Source organism: Hesperophylax consimilis, chromosome 29, assembly GCF_061612785.1.
Source record: "Hesperophylax consimilis isolate HC1 chromosome 29, BYU_Hcon_1.0, whole genome shotgun sequence".
Taxonomy (NCBI): Eukaryota; Metazoa; Arthropoda; class Insecta; order Trichoptera; family Limnephilidae; genus Hesperophylax; species Hesperophylax consimilis.
In genome coordinates this window covers 14,879,112-14,894,345 of record NC_142864.1, presented here as the reverse complement: position 1 = coordinate 14,894,345, position 15,234 = coordinate 14,879,112, and the positions used below count along the sequence as shown (strand labels likewise).

Genomic DNA, 15,234 nt, shown 5'->3' with positions numbered 1-15,234 from the left:
AGCAGGTTTGATGACTAGTGCATGGCGCTAATTAGCAAAGAACTATTTCTCAAAAATAATCTTAGGTAACTATGACAAGGTAATTAGACAATAGTAAAAGTTAGGTTGCTAAACCATTTATTTTACAAAATTCAGAGTTCGAGCATCAGTGTACTTATATTAATATTTGTTTTTTGTATATAGTTTTTGAGTATGGAGGCTACTAACAAAGAATACCCATATTATTAACTAAGACTACCAAAACATTAACCAAGATTAACTTAGATAATGTATTATTTGTTTTATGTGTGTAACGATATGATAAGTTGTATAATTAAGATGTTTAAGTAGTACTTGGAAGGGAATGGCCGACAAAGATGTCGATGAGGTTCGCTATCCATCACATCGCCAACCCTTCGGTGGCGCAAAGAGGAGGACGGAACGTGATCAATATCGAATTGGTACATGGAACATTAGAGGAGGAATGGAAAGAAAGATGAACGAACTGTGTGATACTATGGTGAGCAAATGTTTGGACGTACTTTGTATAACAGAGAGTATGAAAAAAGGTAGCGGTACAATGCAGCATAATGATAGGCTCGTCATTTGGTCTGGGAGACCAGATACGGAGAGGGCTTGTCAAGGTGTTGCAGCGCTACTGTCTCCCAGAATGATTGAATGTATGTTGCAGTATGAATGTGTAAGTCCGAGAATAATGTGGATCAGATTTAAAATCGGTTTGACAAGGGTGTTTCTTGTTATTTGCTACGCCCCTGTTAATTCTGAAAGCGATGAAGTGAAAGATGATTTTTGGACTGGTGTGAATGTTGTAATGAGACTAAAAAATATGAACGAAAGGATTATAATGGCAGGCGATTTGAATGGGTGGGTGGGAATTAGACGTGACGGATTTGATTCGGTCTTAGGTATGTTTGGGGATAAAAGAACGAATGACAACGGGAACAGAATGCTTGAAGTATGTTTAGAGTGGAACCTGTTTGTGTCGAATACTTTCTTCGATCATAAAGGTATCCACCAATATACGTGGGAAAGAGGAAATGAGAGGTCAATTATTGATTTTGTAGTAATTGACTCTAGGTTGAGAGCTGTTACCGAGGACACAAGAGTTTTCAGAGGGGCTGAGGTCGAAACTGACCACTTTCTTGTAGTGTCGAGAGTAAACCTCTTTCGCGGTTGGCGCTCTAAAGTGAAAACGGTACCAGCTCCGACAAGAGTCAAAATAGAAAAACTGCAAAACGATAATGTGAGAAGTAAGTATGTGAATTGTGCAGAGATAAGATTGAATGCGAAGGAAATGGATGGTCTAAGCATAGACGAAACATGGAACCACATAAAAGTGTGTCTTTGTGAATCTGCTAGGGAGGTTTGTGGAATAAGTACGCAAGGTAGGAAGAAAGGTGATGCATGGTGGGATGATGAGATTAAAGCACTGGTCTCAGAAAAGAAGAAAGCATGGTTGTGTCTGATTGCAGCTGGCAGTGCTTCCAGCGAAGAGAAGTATCGAGCGAAAGAAGTATATAAGGAATGTAAGAAAAAAGTAAGAGTTGGAGTGAAAGAACGAAAGAAACGCCTGGAAGAGGAAGAAGGAATGAAAATGACAAACCATTTCCAAGAAAACATTAAGTTGTTTTGGAAAGAAGTCAAAAGGTCCCGGAGTGGCCCAGAAAACGGAAGCATGAAAGTGATAAAATCAAAAGATGGAAAAATGTTGACGAATGAGGAAAAAATAAAAGAGAGATGGATGAATTATTTCGAGGAAGTCTTCGAAAGCGAAGTGAATGACAGTGATTCCAGTGGCGAATCAGATATGAATGACGATGGAGTGAATGTTACCGAAATTAGCATGGATGAGATAGAAAGCTCGATTAAATGTATGAAGAATGGTAAGGCTGTTGGGTTTGACAATATTGCTGCTGAATATTTTAAAGGAGGTAGCCGTGTAATTCTCACATGGTTGTGCAATCTTTTTAACCAATGTTTAAAGGAAGGTTACACGCCTTTAGATTGGAGAAGGGCTGTGATCATGCCATTATACAAAGGTAAAGGGTCACGTATGGAATGTGGGAATCATAGGGCTATTAGCCTGCTTAGTTCAGTTGGCAAGCTGTATGGTAGAATTTTGATTGAAAGAGTAAGAAAGGATCCAAAGGATAAAATATGGGATGTGCAAGGTGCTTTCATGAGTGGAAGGGGGTGCATGGACCAGATCTTCTCATTGCGTATGCTCACTGAGAAGTTTCTGGCAAAAAACCAGAAACTTTTCTGTGCCTTTGTAGATTTACAAAAAGCATACGACCGAGTCGACAGGAAAAAGCTATGGAAGGTGTTGTCCAAGTATGGAGTGAATACGAATCTGATTCAGGCAATTGCGTCTCTGTATGAGGGAAGCGTTGCATGTGTTAGGGTAAACGGTGGTTTTACGGGGTGGTTTGATATCACAAAAGGTGTTAAACAAGGCTGCGTAATGTCACCGTGGTTATTCAATCTATACATGGATAATTGTATGCAAGAATTGAAAGAGGTGGGATTGGGCGCGAATTTGAATAATTTTAAAGTATGTTGCCTGTTGTATGCTGATGATGCGGTGCTGATTGCTAATAGTATAGATGATCTACAGTCTCTCGTGTCTAGGATGAACGAAGTATGCATGAAGAATGAGTTAATGATGAATGTAAGTAAGTCTAAAGTAATGGTGTTTGAAAGAGAGAGTACGAAAACAGTGTGCAATATAATTGTGAATGGGGAATACTTGGAGCAGGTGGATGAGTTTGTGTATTTAGGAAGTATGTTTACGAGAGATGGGAAGGCTGACAGAGATATCGAAAGAAGGGTAAATGCAGGTTATTCCGTTAATGGAGGACTAAACGCCGTAGGCGCTAACAAAAAATTGTCCAAAGAAGCGAAGTTAGCAGTCCACAACGGAGTGCTGGTACCTACCTTGATGTATGGAAGTGAGGCATGGAACTGGCAAAGAAAGGATGAAAGTAGATTAAATGCTGTTGAAATGAGATCCCTGAGGCGTATGTGTGGTAAAACCATGTTTGATCGTGTGAGGAATGTGGAGATCCGCAAAGAGTGCAAGGCTGATGTAAGCGTAATGAGTAAGATTAAGAAAGGGACGCTTAGATGGTTTGGGCATGTAGAGCGAATGAGCGAAGATAGGAGTGTAAGGAGGATATATGATGCAAATGTGAATGGTAGCAGAAGTCGGGGACGCCCGAGGAAGACATGGCACGATCAAGTGAATCAGATACTCGAGTCGGGCCATGTCAAGAGTCAGAATAATAGAAGAGTATGTATGAGACGATGTATGAATGTGAATGAGGCAAGGAGTGTGTGCCAAGACCGAGTTGTTTGGCGGTCCGTCCTCTCTGCCTACCCCTGCGGGGAAACGGCGTGATTGTTAGTTAGTTAGTTAGTTAGTTAGTTAACTTAGATAAACCAAGATAAACTAAGATTAATCAAGTTTAATCGATAATAACCATGATTAAAGAAGGTTTTTGTAAACCTCTCGGTTACAAATTATTATAAGCAATATTATTGTAAGAGAAAAAACTTACAAATTGAAAAATCTCCCGAGAAAAAATACATGCCACCAATGGGACTCGAACCCACGGCCTTCTGATTACCGGTCGGCAGCTCTACCACTGAACTATGGCGGCTTATTTAATACCCACCAAATTAGTCAATTAATCAAGACATATCTCGACGCCCTTAGGTGGGAGAATTAGCACCATTGATTGATTAATTAATTAAATTAATTAGCACCGTAATAATTCCTTTACCTACAAAAATGAAGTTGGTTTTTTCGGGTGAGAAAAAAATTAATAAGCAATAATTTTGCTTGCAGAACACTAAGTACACATTGACTAATTTGGCGGATAAGCCGCCGTAGCTCAGAAGTAGAGCTGCTGACCGGTAATCAGAAGGCCGTGGGTTCGAGTTCCATTGGCAGCATGTCACTTTATAGGTGACGTTTCACTTTATAGATAATTTTGCCTTAACTCACTTAACGTAAAAAAAACTTCCAAGTGTAATCGCAGCCTTACAACAATTATTGCTTATAATAATTTGTAATCCTTTTTGCTATGCATAAACCTTACCTTATAAACATTAAGTTAATTCAAAAGAAAATTATTAACCTCTCTGTTTGCTGTCTTATTTTAATTTTTGTTTGTTGTATTTTTTTATCTAATATAGTTTTATTTTTATTATTACTAACTTTATTTTGTTTTAAAACTTTCTGTGATGTTAATATTGTACTACCTACATGTAAAACCCCTCAGGACGCTTGTACACCCACTTCCAGTTTTATTATTTTGTTCTTCTACTTTTTGCGTCTATCAGTACATTTTTTAATTGAATACCACACAAGAGTTTAAATCGCTCCCGTCTGGAGTCAGTGAGACTATGGCCTATCCCCAATCGGGGAATGTTGTGAGACTGAAGGTAGGTGAGGGGAATGAGACGAGGAAGAGGAAGGTGGGGAAGTACCAGGATATTCAGTTCTGGTCACCAAACACAGCTAAAGCCATTCCAAGCTAGCTTAACAGACTTTAATCGGGAAGGGTAGTTCTACCCGTTCGCGTTCGGTCGATTGATGCTTAACGTCGGAAGGGTATTTCTACCTTCTGCGCCCGCCTCATTTCAATGGCAGAAAAGAAGAAATTATCCGATGTTTTTATATGAATATTACATACCAATCTCTCTGTAAAGGTTCCAACTATACGTACGTAATTATCAAATTGTAATGCAAGTCTTTTTTTAGTATTTATCTTGGAATCTTTTGTGTACATCGATATTTCAACTAACTAACTAACTAACTAACTAACCATCACGCCGTTTCTCCGCAGGGGTAGGCAGAGAGGACGGACCGCCAAACAACTCGGTCTTGGCACACACTCCTTGCCTCATTCACATTCATACATCGTCTCATACATACTCTTCTATTATTCTGACTCTTGACATGGCCCGACTCGAGTATCTGATTCACTTGATCGTGCCATGTCTTTCTCGGGCGTTAAATGACCTATATTATTGAACACCTGACACTTGATAGGTATTGCGTTTGAAGTACAACGAAATAAGTAATTTAGATAACACATTCTGTTATTATAATAGTTCAAATCCTGGAACGAGAGTTTTTATGTCCCTGAAACTCGAAACAAATCTCTCTATCTCGGTTCCGCACCCACTCAACTACTGAGTGTCTGGCGCATCTAACAAAAGCAGGTATCGGCGAACACAGTTAGGCGGACCATAATAAATATTTACATGCCAGTTTTTAAAAAGCAAATTGTCCTACGGTTGTGTTCTGAGGAGATTATTTTAAATTTCATTTTATAAAATAACCAATATTATTAGCATGTTCCGATGGTTTTTTGGGTGGCAATTGCACACGTGGTATTTGAATGGGTAATAATGTGTTACTCTGACAATACTAGTGATGTGGCAATTGTTTTTGTTTTTATAATGATTTGGGCTTGGTGAAAATATAATAATTTGTAATTTTAAATCAAATAAAACACTTTGTTTATTAACCACGACTTTTTTATTATTACATCTACCGGTTTCGCTACGGCCGAGCTTCATCAGGATGTGAAATATAACAGTTATATTTCACATCCTGATGAAGCTCGACTGTAGCGAAACCGGTACCTAGATGTAATAATAAAAAAGTCGTGGTTAATAAACAAAGTGTTTTATTTGATTTAATATATAATGTCTAACCACAAAGTGATTGCTTCCTACGAAAAAATTTGTAATTTTATAAAATTGAAACCTAGTTTATACTTTAAAAATTGAACCCTAATGACCCAACAATGACTTTGTTTTCGATTTATTAAGTTGCATTAGAAATAATACTTGGTTTTCGGCTATAAATTTTATAGCTTGGGTATGCTGAGTTAGTATGTAGAAAATTTTATTAAAATATTTCCATTATTTTCGAAGGTATAGCGATTTAAAACAAATTAAAGAAACTCGCGCGGGACCTTTATTTTCGCCCATTTTCAGCGGTCTGCCGGCGAAAAAATAACCCGATCAAAGTGTGTTAATAAAACACCAAAACATCATACAAATAAGAATACTGAAGGGGTAAATAAAATCATATAAATAAGTTGCCTTCGTGTGGCGTAACTGAAGTTTTATAAGTACTTGAACCCCGAAACAGCCGTCACAATAATAAATACAAAAATATTTGCAAAACTCAGTTAGGTATCTGTTCTTTCCGGAATGCGACAATTCCTATTCCAAATAGTTTTTGTCATAAGAATTATATTTATTCGTCATTTATTTTTTAAAAGTAGCATAAAAACATATATTATTTCCTCACATGTTCACAAATAATGTCATAGCCTTATATTGTAAAGTACAGTAATATTTTTGGCATGGTATATTTATAAACACGGTGTCTTACAACTATATTATGAAATTCTAAATTAATGTTGCATTGTAAATTACATTTTTAGGACTTGTTTTTAAGTGTTAGGTAAACTACCTACTGAAGCCCTTATCTATTGTCTATCTCAAGTAGGGAAAGCAATAAATCTCCAACATTATATGGCAGCTTAAAATTAGAAGTGTTGAAGTCCCACCCGCTATATCACCGTCCGAACCATTATAAAATTAAATGTGCATCTTCCGAAAAAAATATTTACATTGCTAACGTCATGTTCAATATCTTTTATATTATTATTTCTGTTTTACTCTGTACCCACTTATATTGTATCTACTTTTAATTTTCAACTTATTTTTTTTAAATTTGTTTTTATTTAAATTTATTTAGGAAACTTATAGTCGTACAGTGAAATATAACAATAAACATGAATATGTTATAGACCAATTAAATTCCATGAAATGTTAAAGAAGTACATAATATTAAAAATAGATACAGTTTTCGCATGGTTATAGGTACTAATTGAAAATAATAAAACAAACTACGGAAGTAATAGTATAATTTTCCCAAAAGTAAAAGTGTTTTTAGCTATTAATTATTAATTTAGTAAGTTGCAATTTATTTGATTTTAAGTTGAAAATCTCGTAAGGTATTATAATTTTCACAGATACGTCCTATTATAGAGTTTTGCGAGTGTTTGGATTTACAGTGAGGTATTCTAAATAAATCGTTCGATCTGGTGTTTTGTTTGGGGCAACGAAATGCAATCTTTTCTAACAGATATGATGAATCAACAAGACATTTCACGATTTTGTAAAAGAATAAAGCATCATAGATTTTTCTGCGTTAATATAAAGCGATAGGGTCAAACCGATGATCACTAAAGCGATACGATAGGTGTTTTATAAATTTGTTTTGGATATTTTCGATTCCAAATTACTGCGGCGAACTCAAGTTGTGACCTTACATATGACATTTATAACACAATTCACTATCCAAACTACTAGAAAAAACTATGAAAAAAAGATTGCTCGCATACCTTGATAAACACAAACTGATCTCAAACAGCCAATTCGGGTTTCAAGCGAAAATGGGAACAGAAGACGCCTTATCGGAACTAACTACTTACATAGTCAAAAACTTATGATGGCGGGTCAAAGGTGGTAGGGGCTTTCTTAGACCTAGCAAAAGCTTTCGACACCATCTCACATAAATTACTACATCAAAAACTCAAAAATATCGGCATAACCGGTCCACCACTAAAATGGTTCATCAACTACATTGAAAATAGACAACAAATAGTAAAAATCAATAAACACGAAAGTGACAAGGTAGGTAACAGGTATGGAGTACCGCAAAGCAGCGTCTTGGGTCCCATACTTTTTCTCATCTACATAAATAGTCTAACTGAGATAAACCTTGGAAAAATAGAGTACAAAGTAATCAGTTACGCAGATGACACTGTAATTTTATTCAAAGCACAATCATGGGAAAATGTCTACAAAAACACAGAAGCAGGGATGACTGAAATAAATAAATGGCTAATGAATAATCTTCTTACACTCAACATTTCTAAAACAAAATACTTGACTTTTAGTAAAACAAAAGCTGGTCAGCCAGATAGTCGCCCACAATTCCATCTTCACCCTTGCACCAATACTTCTACAAATAACACACGCTGTACTTGTGACAAAATAGATTATGCGGATAATATCAAATATCTCGGCTTAACTGTTGACCATAATCTAAAATGGGATCTCCAAATTAACCCAATAACAAAAAAAATCCGGAAACTATCATACATCTTCAAAACAAAAACAATACAAACAAAACGAAATATTTTATGTCATTAAATCAGCTAAAAAATATATACTTTGCACTTTGTCAAAGTATTCTAATGTATGGTATTTCAGTATGGGGAGTAGCAGCAGACACTCATCTCAAATCCCTTAAAATTAATCATAAATCAATAATTCGAATTATGTTTAGAAAGCCTTATAAACATCCGACAGAACAGCTAATGATTGAAAATAACTTATTTGACATAAATAAACTGTTCATAAAGAAGATCATCTACAAAAACTGCATAAAAAAATTACCGAATCACATAACTCACTAGCAAAACACGAGAGCAATTACACACAAACAATTACAAGTACCGTATATCAAATCAAATTTCGCTAAAAGACACGAATCTTACCTGGCTCCTCACATATTCAACATGTTCCTAACCCAAACTAAAACTTACGTCTTACCAAATAATTTGAATTGGGTGTTCAAAAGATTTGTAAACTGGTTGATGGTAAAACAAAGAACAGATATTAGAAATATTCTAAACATCTAATGCATTTTACAAACCATACTGCACACAAATTCTAACAAAATTACATAATTTTACAATTAATTATAATTCGAAATACTCATTTCATATTTTTATACATAATTTTTCAACACATATAGTACTACACTTATTTTTCTATTTTTGTATATTACTCATTTTTTTACTCAAATTTTTTCTTATTATTTTTATTTTACTATTTTTTACTAAACATTTGGTTTATATATAAATTGTTAATTACCAGCCTCAGAACAGACTATGTCTAGTGAGGAGGGTAATGAAAAAAAAAACATCTGTACAGAACCAACCTTAAATAAACGCCCCGGTTGCCGGCACTGAAACTGATAATTAAGGTGTGTGCTACGGGGAAAGGCTTTGCTATGCTTATAATAAAGACCATTTCTTTATAAGCTTTTTCTAAAATATTTTCAATATAATCCTTAAATAACTAATTTTAGAATGTAGTATTAATCCAAGAGATCTGATTGTTTCTACCCGTTGTAGGGGTACAAGGTTCAATTTGTAAGTATAATTAATTGGATGTTTTTTACGTGAAAAGGTAATAACATTACATTTGTTTATGTTTAGAAGATAGTTGATTGTTTTCGCAATATTGTTCAATTTTGTTAATGTCTTCTTGTAACTGGTTGCAGTCATCTACGGAGTCAATGCATTTATATAATTTCATGTCATCTACGTAAAATAAGAAACAAGAATGACTAATATTACGTTCCATGTCATTTATACGTAAATTAAACAAGTGTTATGTTCTAAATTATATACACTTAATATTGTGATCCTGAAAAAGTATCCTTGTAAACTTGTATTCATGTAAAAGCCTTCAAGGCGTCAATTAATAAGTAAATAAATAAATATAAAACTATTTTGTAAAGGGTAGTTATTTAAATACAGTGGAACCTCTCATAACGAGACTAATTCGTTCCAGAATTTTACTCGTTATGTGAAACACTCGTTGCGAAATAATTTTTCCCATATAAAACAATGTAAAATACAACAATGCCGAAAAAATAATCAATTTTTATATTTTTAACATTTATTCAAATAAAATTACATACTAATAAATTGTTAATGAGCCTTACCCTTAGTACTGTTAGGAGTACAACCTGGAATGCGATTTTGATTTACAAAAACAATAAAAAGATCGAAAAAACTAGTTTATTACTTGTGACTTTATGACAAATAATTGCAGTACAACCCTAGTATGCTATTTCTATTTATAAATTAATAATAAGAATTTTGTTTTCCGCCGACATGTCAATGTAACGGTTTTGTTTATTTTTGTTTGTATGATCATTGTGTATTTTACTTTAAATCTGAGATACTTGCCAGTATAGCCAGGAGCATTCAGAAAGGTGATTGCATTGTGAAGACAGTTGTTAGGTACAGGCGTACCTATTGTTTAGTATTATTGGAGACGCCATGTGAGACTTTGTAGAGAAATTGAAATTAGATTTTTTTAAATTAGATTTTAATAAAATGAATAAAAAAAGATGATACCATAAAATTGAAATGCTGTAATTTAAGTCAGAATGTCATTACTAATAATAAAATATAAAAATAATGGACTGGAGTTCCTTATGGTTGTTTGTTTAATGTTCACCAATTAATTGTTTTCTTATTTGTATATTTTTTTGCAATGTTATGAAGGGAAAGGAAGGTCTGGGAAGAAAAGGGTATGAGGAGTGTGTAGTAAACTAGGGATCACAGTGGACAGTAGTGATGGATGGTATGAACCCAACCCACCCATTGCGGTGCAAGGCGATGAGCCGGGAGAATCCGGCAGGAGAGGTCACCCCAAATGTCCCCGAACGCTGTTGCTGGGTCCGCTTCGGTCACGAACCGGCACAACAGTTGCCCAACTAGTTGATGGGGCAGGCAGCACACCCTCAGTCGTCAGTCTGAGGGTCAGGCCCCGGCATTACCGAGCGGCCCTGACCGCGGTAACCGGTTGTAAACGGTCATCGCACCCACCACCAAGACCTGGGCAAACATTACCCCATGAAAACGGACACACCTGCTAAGTCACGAAACGTAGCCAACCACTTGGTGTGGCCTATGTCAGGGATGTTGGTCATTAAATGGTTTCCAGGGAAGTGCTACCCATACCCACATTCTAAATTTCTATTTGTGCTTTTTAACTTCTATTTAGAACGAGTTGCTTTCATTGTATCGACAGTAATCAATACTGTATGTAGACAAGACACTAAAATGATTGGTCGCCAAATAAATTCTAAAACGTACAGACGTCAATACTCGGTATTAAATTGAAAATAGATACATTTGAAATAGTAAGACATTCGAGACCACTGGCAAAACATGTGCTGCAACGTCGCAAATAACCAGCCACCGCGAGTTGAAACGAACCGGCAACATTGTACCCTTCACGGTCACCACTTCAGGCTAAACGTGAAATGCAGAATACGTCGTTTCCGGTCGCCAATAACGGCTAGGAATAAAACGCAGAATACGTCGAACACGGTCGCCATTTTAGTCTAGTTATGAAATGTCGTCACTTTAGGCTAGATATGAAATGCAGAATACGTCGTACCCGGTCGCCACTAAAGGCTTGTTGTGAAATTAATAATTCGTCATACCCAGTCGCCACTAAAGGCCAGGAATGAAATGCGGAATACGTGGCTGTGTATATCACCTAGCGCCAAGCTGCCTCGCGACAGACTCCGGAACTTAAATATTCGAAAACTTGCACTCCCAGCCCAATTTGGCGACCAGGACTAATTTCGCTGAGATGCTTGTAACGACATCTATTATTGAACTGTGTAAAAATTTTGAGAAAACAAAGTGGCGACCGTATATCGGTCGCCAAATGTCGGTGGTCGCCACTTTAAATGCATATTTGCCCATGCTGGTCGCCAAATAGGCGGTGTGATATATATATATATATATATATATATATATATATATATATATATATATAGATTTTACATACATATATATATATATATGTATGTAAAATCCTTAATAGGCGTGAATTAAAAAAAAAAAAAAAAAAAACTAATTTTACGAATTATTATTTTTACGATAACTTTTAATGAAAAATCGCCTTCAGTTGTCATGCAGACAATCTTCCATTGAAATATCGGTAGAAAAATAATAATATTAAATTTTTTAATGATAAACCAATGTTTCTAAGAAAAGGTTTTTATGCATAGCACAAAGTTTAACAAATTATTATAAGCAATAATTAGTCGCTTGAAATATCCATACAAATTGAAAATATCTCCCTAGTAAAAATAAATGCCGCCGACGGGAATTGAACCCGCACCTTCTTATGTACGGTCAGGTGTTCTGAGACCACTGCGCTACGTCGGCTTATTTCCAACACACAAAATAATTCAATATGTACTAGTACTTCAATCAACAATTACTGCTTATTGTATTTTTTTCACGTGTAAACAACCAACCTTATTTTGTAGGAAAGGCTTTGTTAGTGCTAAATTTCCCACTAGATGGCGTCGAGACATATTATATCTACATTTGTTGGTGAAATATTTTGACTTGTCAAATATTATTATTTTTTGAATGACGTAGCTCAGTGGCCTCAGAGCACATGACCGGTGAAGTACAAATATAATTATTTATTTTTATTCTATACAGGCAGATAATATATGTAGATATAGGACCATACTTACCTTGGAGGTCAATTTTAAGATTAACATAATCCATTATTCCGAATCTTGACCAGCCTCAAGAGTATATTATTTACTTGGTCGCACCATCCTTATCATCCCGGAATGTTAAATTGAAAATATTCTCACAAGGTATTAGTATTTTATTTTCTATAACGTTTCTATGAAGGTTTTTTCTTGGGTGGGAGGGGGGAGTTTATTGAATAGAAGACACACAATGCCGGTTTTATCAGGAAAATGCAGAAGTTTGATTAAATCCCGCGGAAAAAAGGGGAAAATTTCAATATGATTTATTACGAATTGCCTTTAGTGAAAATTCAATTAAGTTTAAATGAAAAGTACGGTTTCTAGTGAAAGCTTAGTATTTCACTATTAATTGGATACTCTAAATTAACAAAGGCTGGCGTGTACCCGGCTTCGCCCACGTTGTATTCACAGCTCATAATAATATAGATTACTAGTTTCCCAAACATAGCTGTCATCTGGCTATCCAAACTTATTCAGCTCACCGCCTCAATGTATCTGTCATTTTGCTGTCCAAACTTATTCAGCTCACCGCCTCAATGTATCTGTCATTTTGCTGTCCAAACGTATTCAGCTCATCTCCTCAATGTAGTTGACATTTTGCTATCCAAACTTATTCAGCTCACTGCCACAATGTATCTGTCATTTTGCTGTCCAAACTTGTTTAGCTCACCGCCTCAATGTATCTGTCATTTTGCTGTCCAAACTTATTCATATCACCGCCTCAATGTAGCTGTCATCTTGCTGTCCAAACTTATTCAGCTTACCGCCTCAATGTATGTCATTTTGCTATCCAAACTTATTCATATCACCGCCTCAATGTAGCTGTCATCTTGCTGTCCTAACGTATTCAGCTCACCTCTTCAATGTAGTTGACATTTTGCTATCCAAACTTATTCAGCTCACCGCCTCAATGTAGCTGTCATTTTGCTGTTCAAACTTATTCAGCTCACCGCCTCAATGTATGTCATTTTGCTGTCCAAACGTATTCGGCTCACCGCCTCAATGTATCTGTCATTTTACTTTCCATACTTATTCAGCTCACCGCCTCAATATGAATGTCATTTTGCTGTCCAAACTTATTCAGCTCACCGCCTCAATGTATCTGTCATTTTACTGTCCAAACTTATTCAGCTCACCGTCTCAACGTAGTTGTAATTTTGTTGTCCAAACTTATTCAGCTCACCGCCTCAATGTATCTGTCATTTTGCTGTACGAAGTTATCCAGTTCTCCTAATATATTAGATAAAACATTCTTAAACTGTTGTTTTAAATAATGCCTGTTAATTTATCGTGAGGGCAAAACACTATTTCTCTCCGTGCATGATATTTTTTTGTTTAAGTCTAAAAAGCCTAAGATATTTGAAATATTACGAGTATATTTCTTCTTATTTATCTATATCTTTCCTTTCCTCAACCGGATATCTCAAAGTTTTTTTAAATTATCACGTTTACAATATTTAAGAGGGTGTTATTCGAAACCGTCGCCGACGGGTCAGAGTACCACACGAATCAGAATAACGTCACCCCGACTCGGGGTTATTATTTATAGGCCGGGGGGCTTATTCTTTATCGCGCGATAAAATACCACCGCCGCTAAGTGACGCTTAATTTATCGCCCAACATTTAGGAAGAGCTTTCGGTTCTGATTGAAACCAATAGTGGAGTACGGGAGATTTACACCCGCCGCGTAAATTGCGGTGACAGAAAAAAACACGGGAAACCATTTTATATTTAATTTATAAGGTTTGTCGAGAATGGGCACTTTTAAAACCTCTCTCATTTTCTCTCAGAATAGGTGTACCGCTGATAGCTCCATTTAAACTTTTAATCTCTCTCTTTTTGTCATAAACGACACATGTCATATAAGAGAGTATGCAACGAACATAACCTAACTTTATTTAATTAAAAAAAACTAAATGAACCGATAATATATTTTTGATTTTTGGAATAACTTAACTAATATTACCTCAAATTGTAATATTTAATCATTGGAGAGAATATTATCGATTCTCAAACGAAAATTTAAAACAGAAAAAACATTTACAGATAGGGTCGTATCCAGGAACCTAACCCAGGGCTTTAGCCTTGCCTGGGCGCTGCTAAGCTAATCACACCCTATTTCCTTCGGTCATATTTAACTGTATCATAGTATCATAATTCGAATAAGAACTACCAACATTATCTTAAATTTCTTATCGCTTATTTTTATTGGCTCATATCTCTGTGTATGATCGCAAGATTCTTTCAGAACTAAATGCAAGCTAGCTAGTGTCTTGGATAAATATATCTTTTTTTTATTTTAATGTGCGACGTCTATTGACTTTTCTACAAGTCTATGATTTTTTTTTAATAACTCAATGAGTAAAACCTAAAATTGTAACATTTAGTCGAGAATCGCTAATATTGTCGTAAATGATTAGATTATATATTTTATGTTATATTTGTATTCTATTATTGCTTTTATACAAACTAGCTAAAGTGCCCGACTTTGCCCGGATGGTTTTTAGAAATCAGAGTATAGAGTAATTTTCCTCTTTTTTGAACTTCAGACCTTCAAAATTTCATCCAGAAGTATCAAAATTCTGCTCAAAGGTTTGGGAAAAGGGTGGAGGTGGTTTTTCGAAATCTCATGCAGTGATCTTCCTGTTTTTAAGGCAAGGTATGCAAAATTTCATTAATCTTGGAAAAAAATGTAGATTTGTTTAAAAAACGAATTTACGCATGATTATATTAGCGCAGACTGTTCTGTTAAATATTATATTATAACAGGTGGATTCTGCTTCATCACTTGTTTGAATTTTTTA

General features: G+C 35.4%; 1 protein-coding gene and 1 non-coding gene across 8 annotated transcripts in view; one reads left to right on the top strand and one right to left on the bottom strand.

Moving 5' to 3' along the window:
* LOC149409902 (latrophilin Cirl-like) overlaps nucleotides 1-15,234 on the top strand; it is an 847,643-nt gene that overhangs the window by 402,731 nt on the left and 429,678 nt on the right. The gene's annotated exons all lie outside the window — the stretch shown is intronic.
* TRNAT-GGU (transfer RNA threonine (anticodon GGU)) lies at nucleotides 3,591-3,662 on the bottom strand. Its single transcript has one exon. It is a non-coding gene; the product is annotated as a tRNA-Thr (tRNA).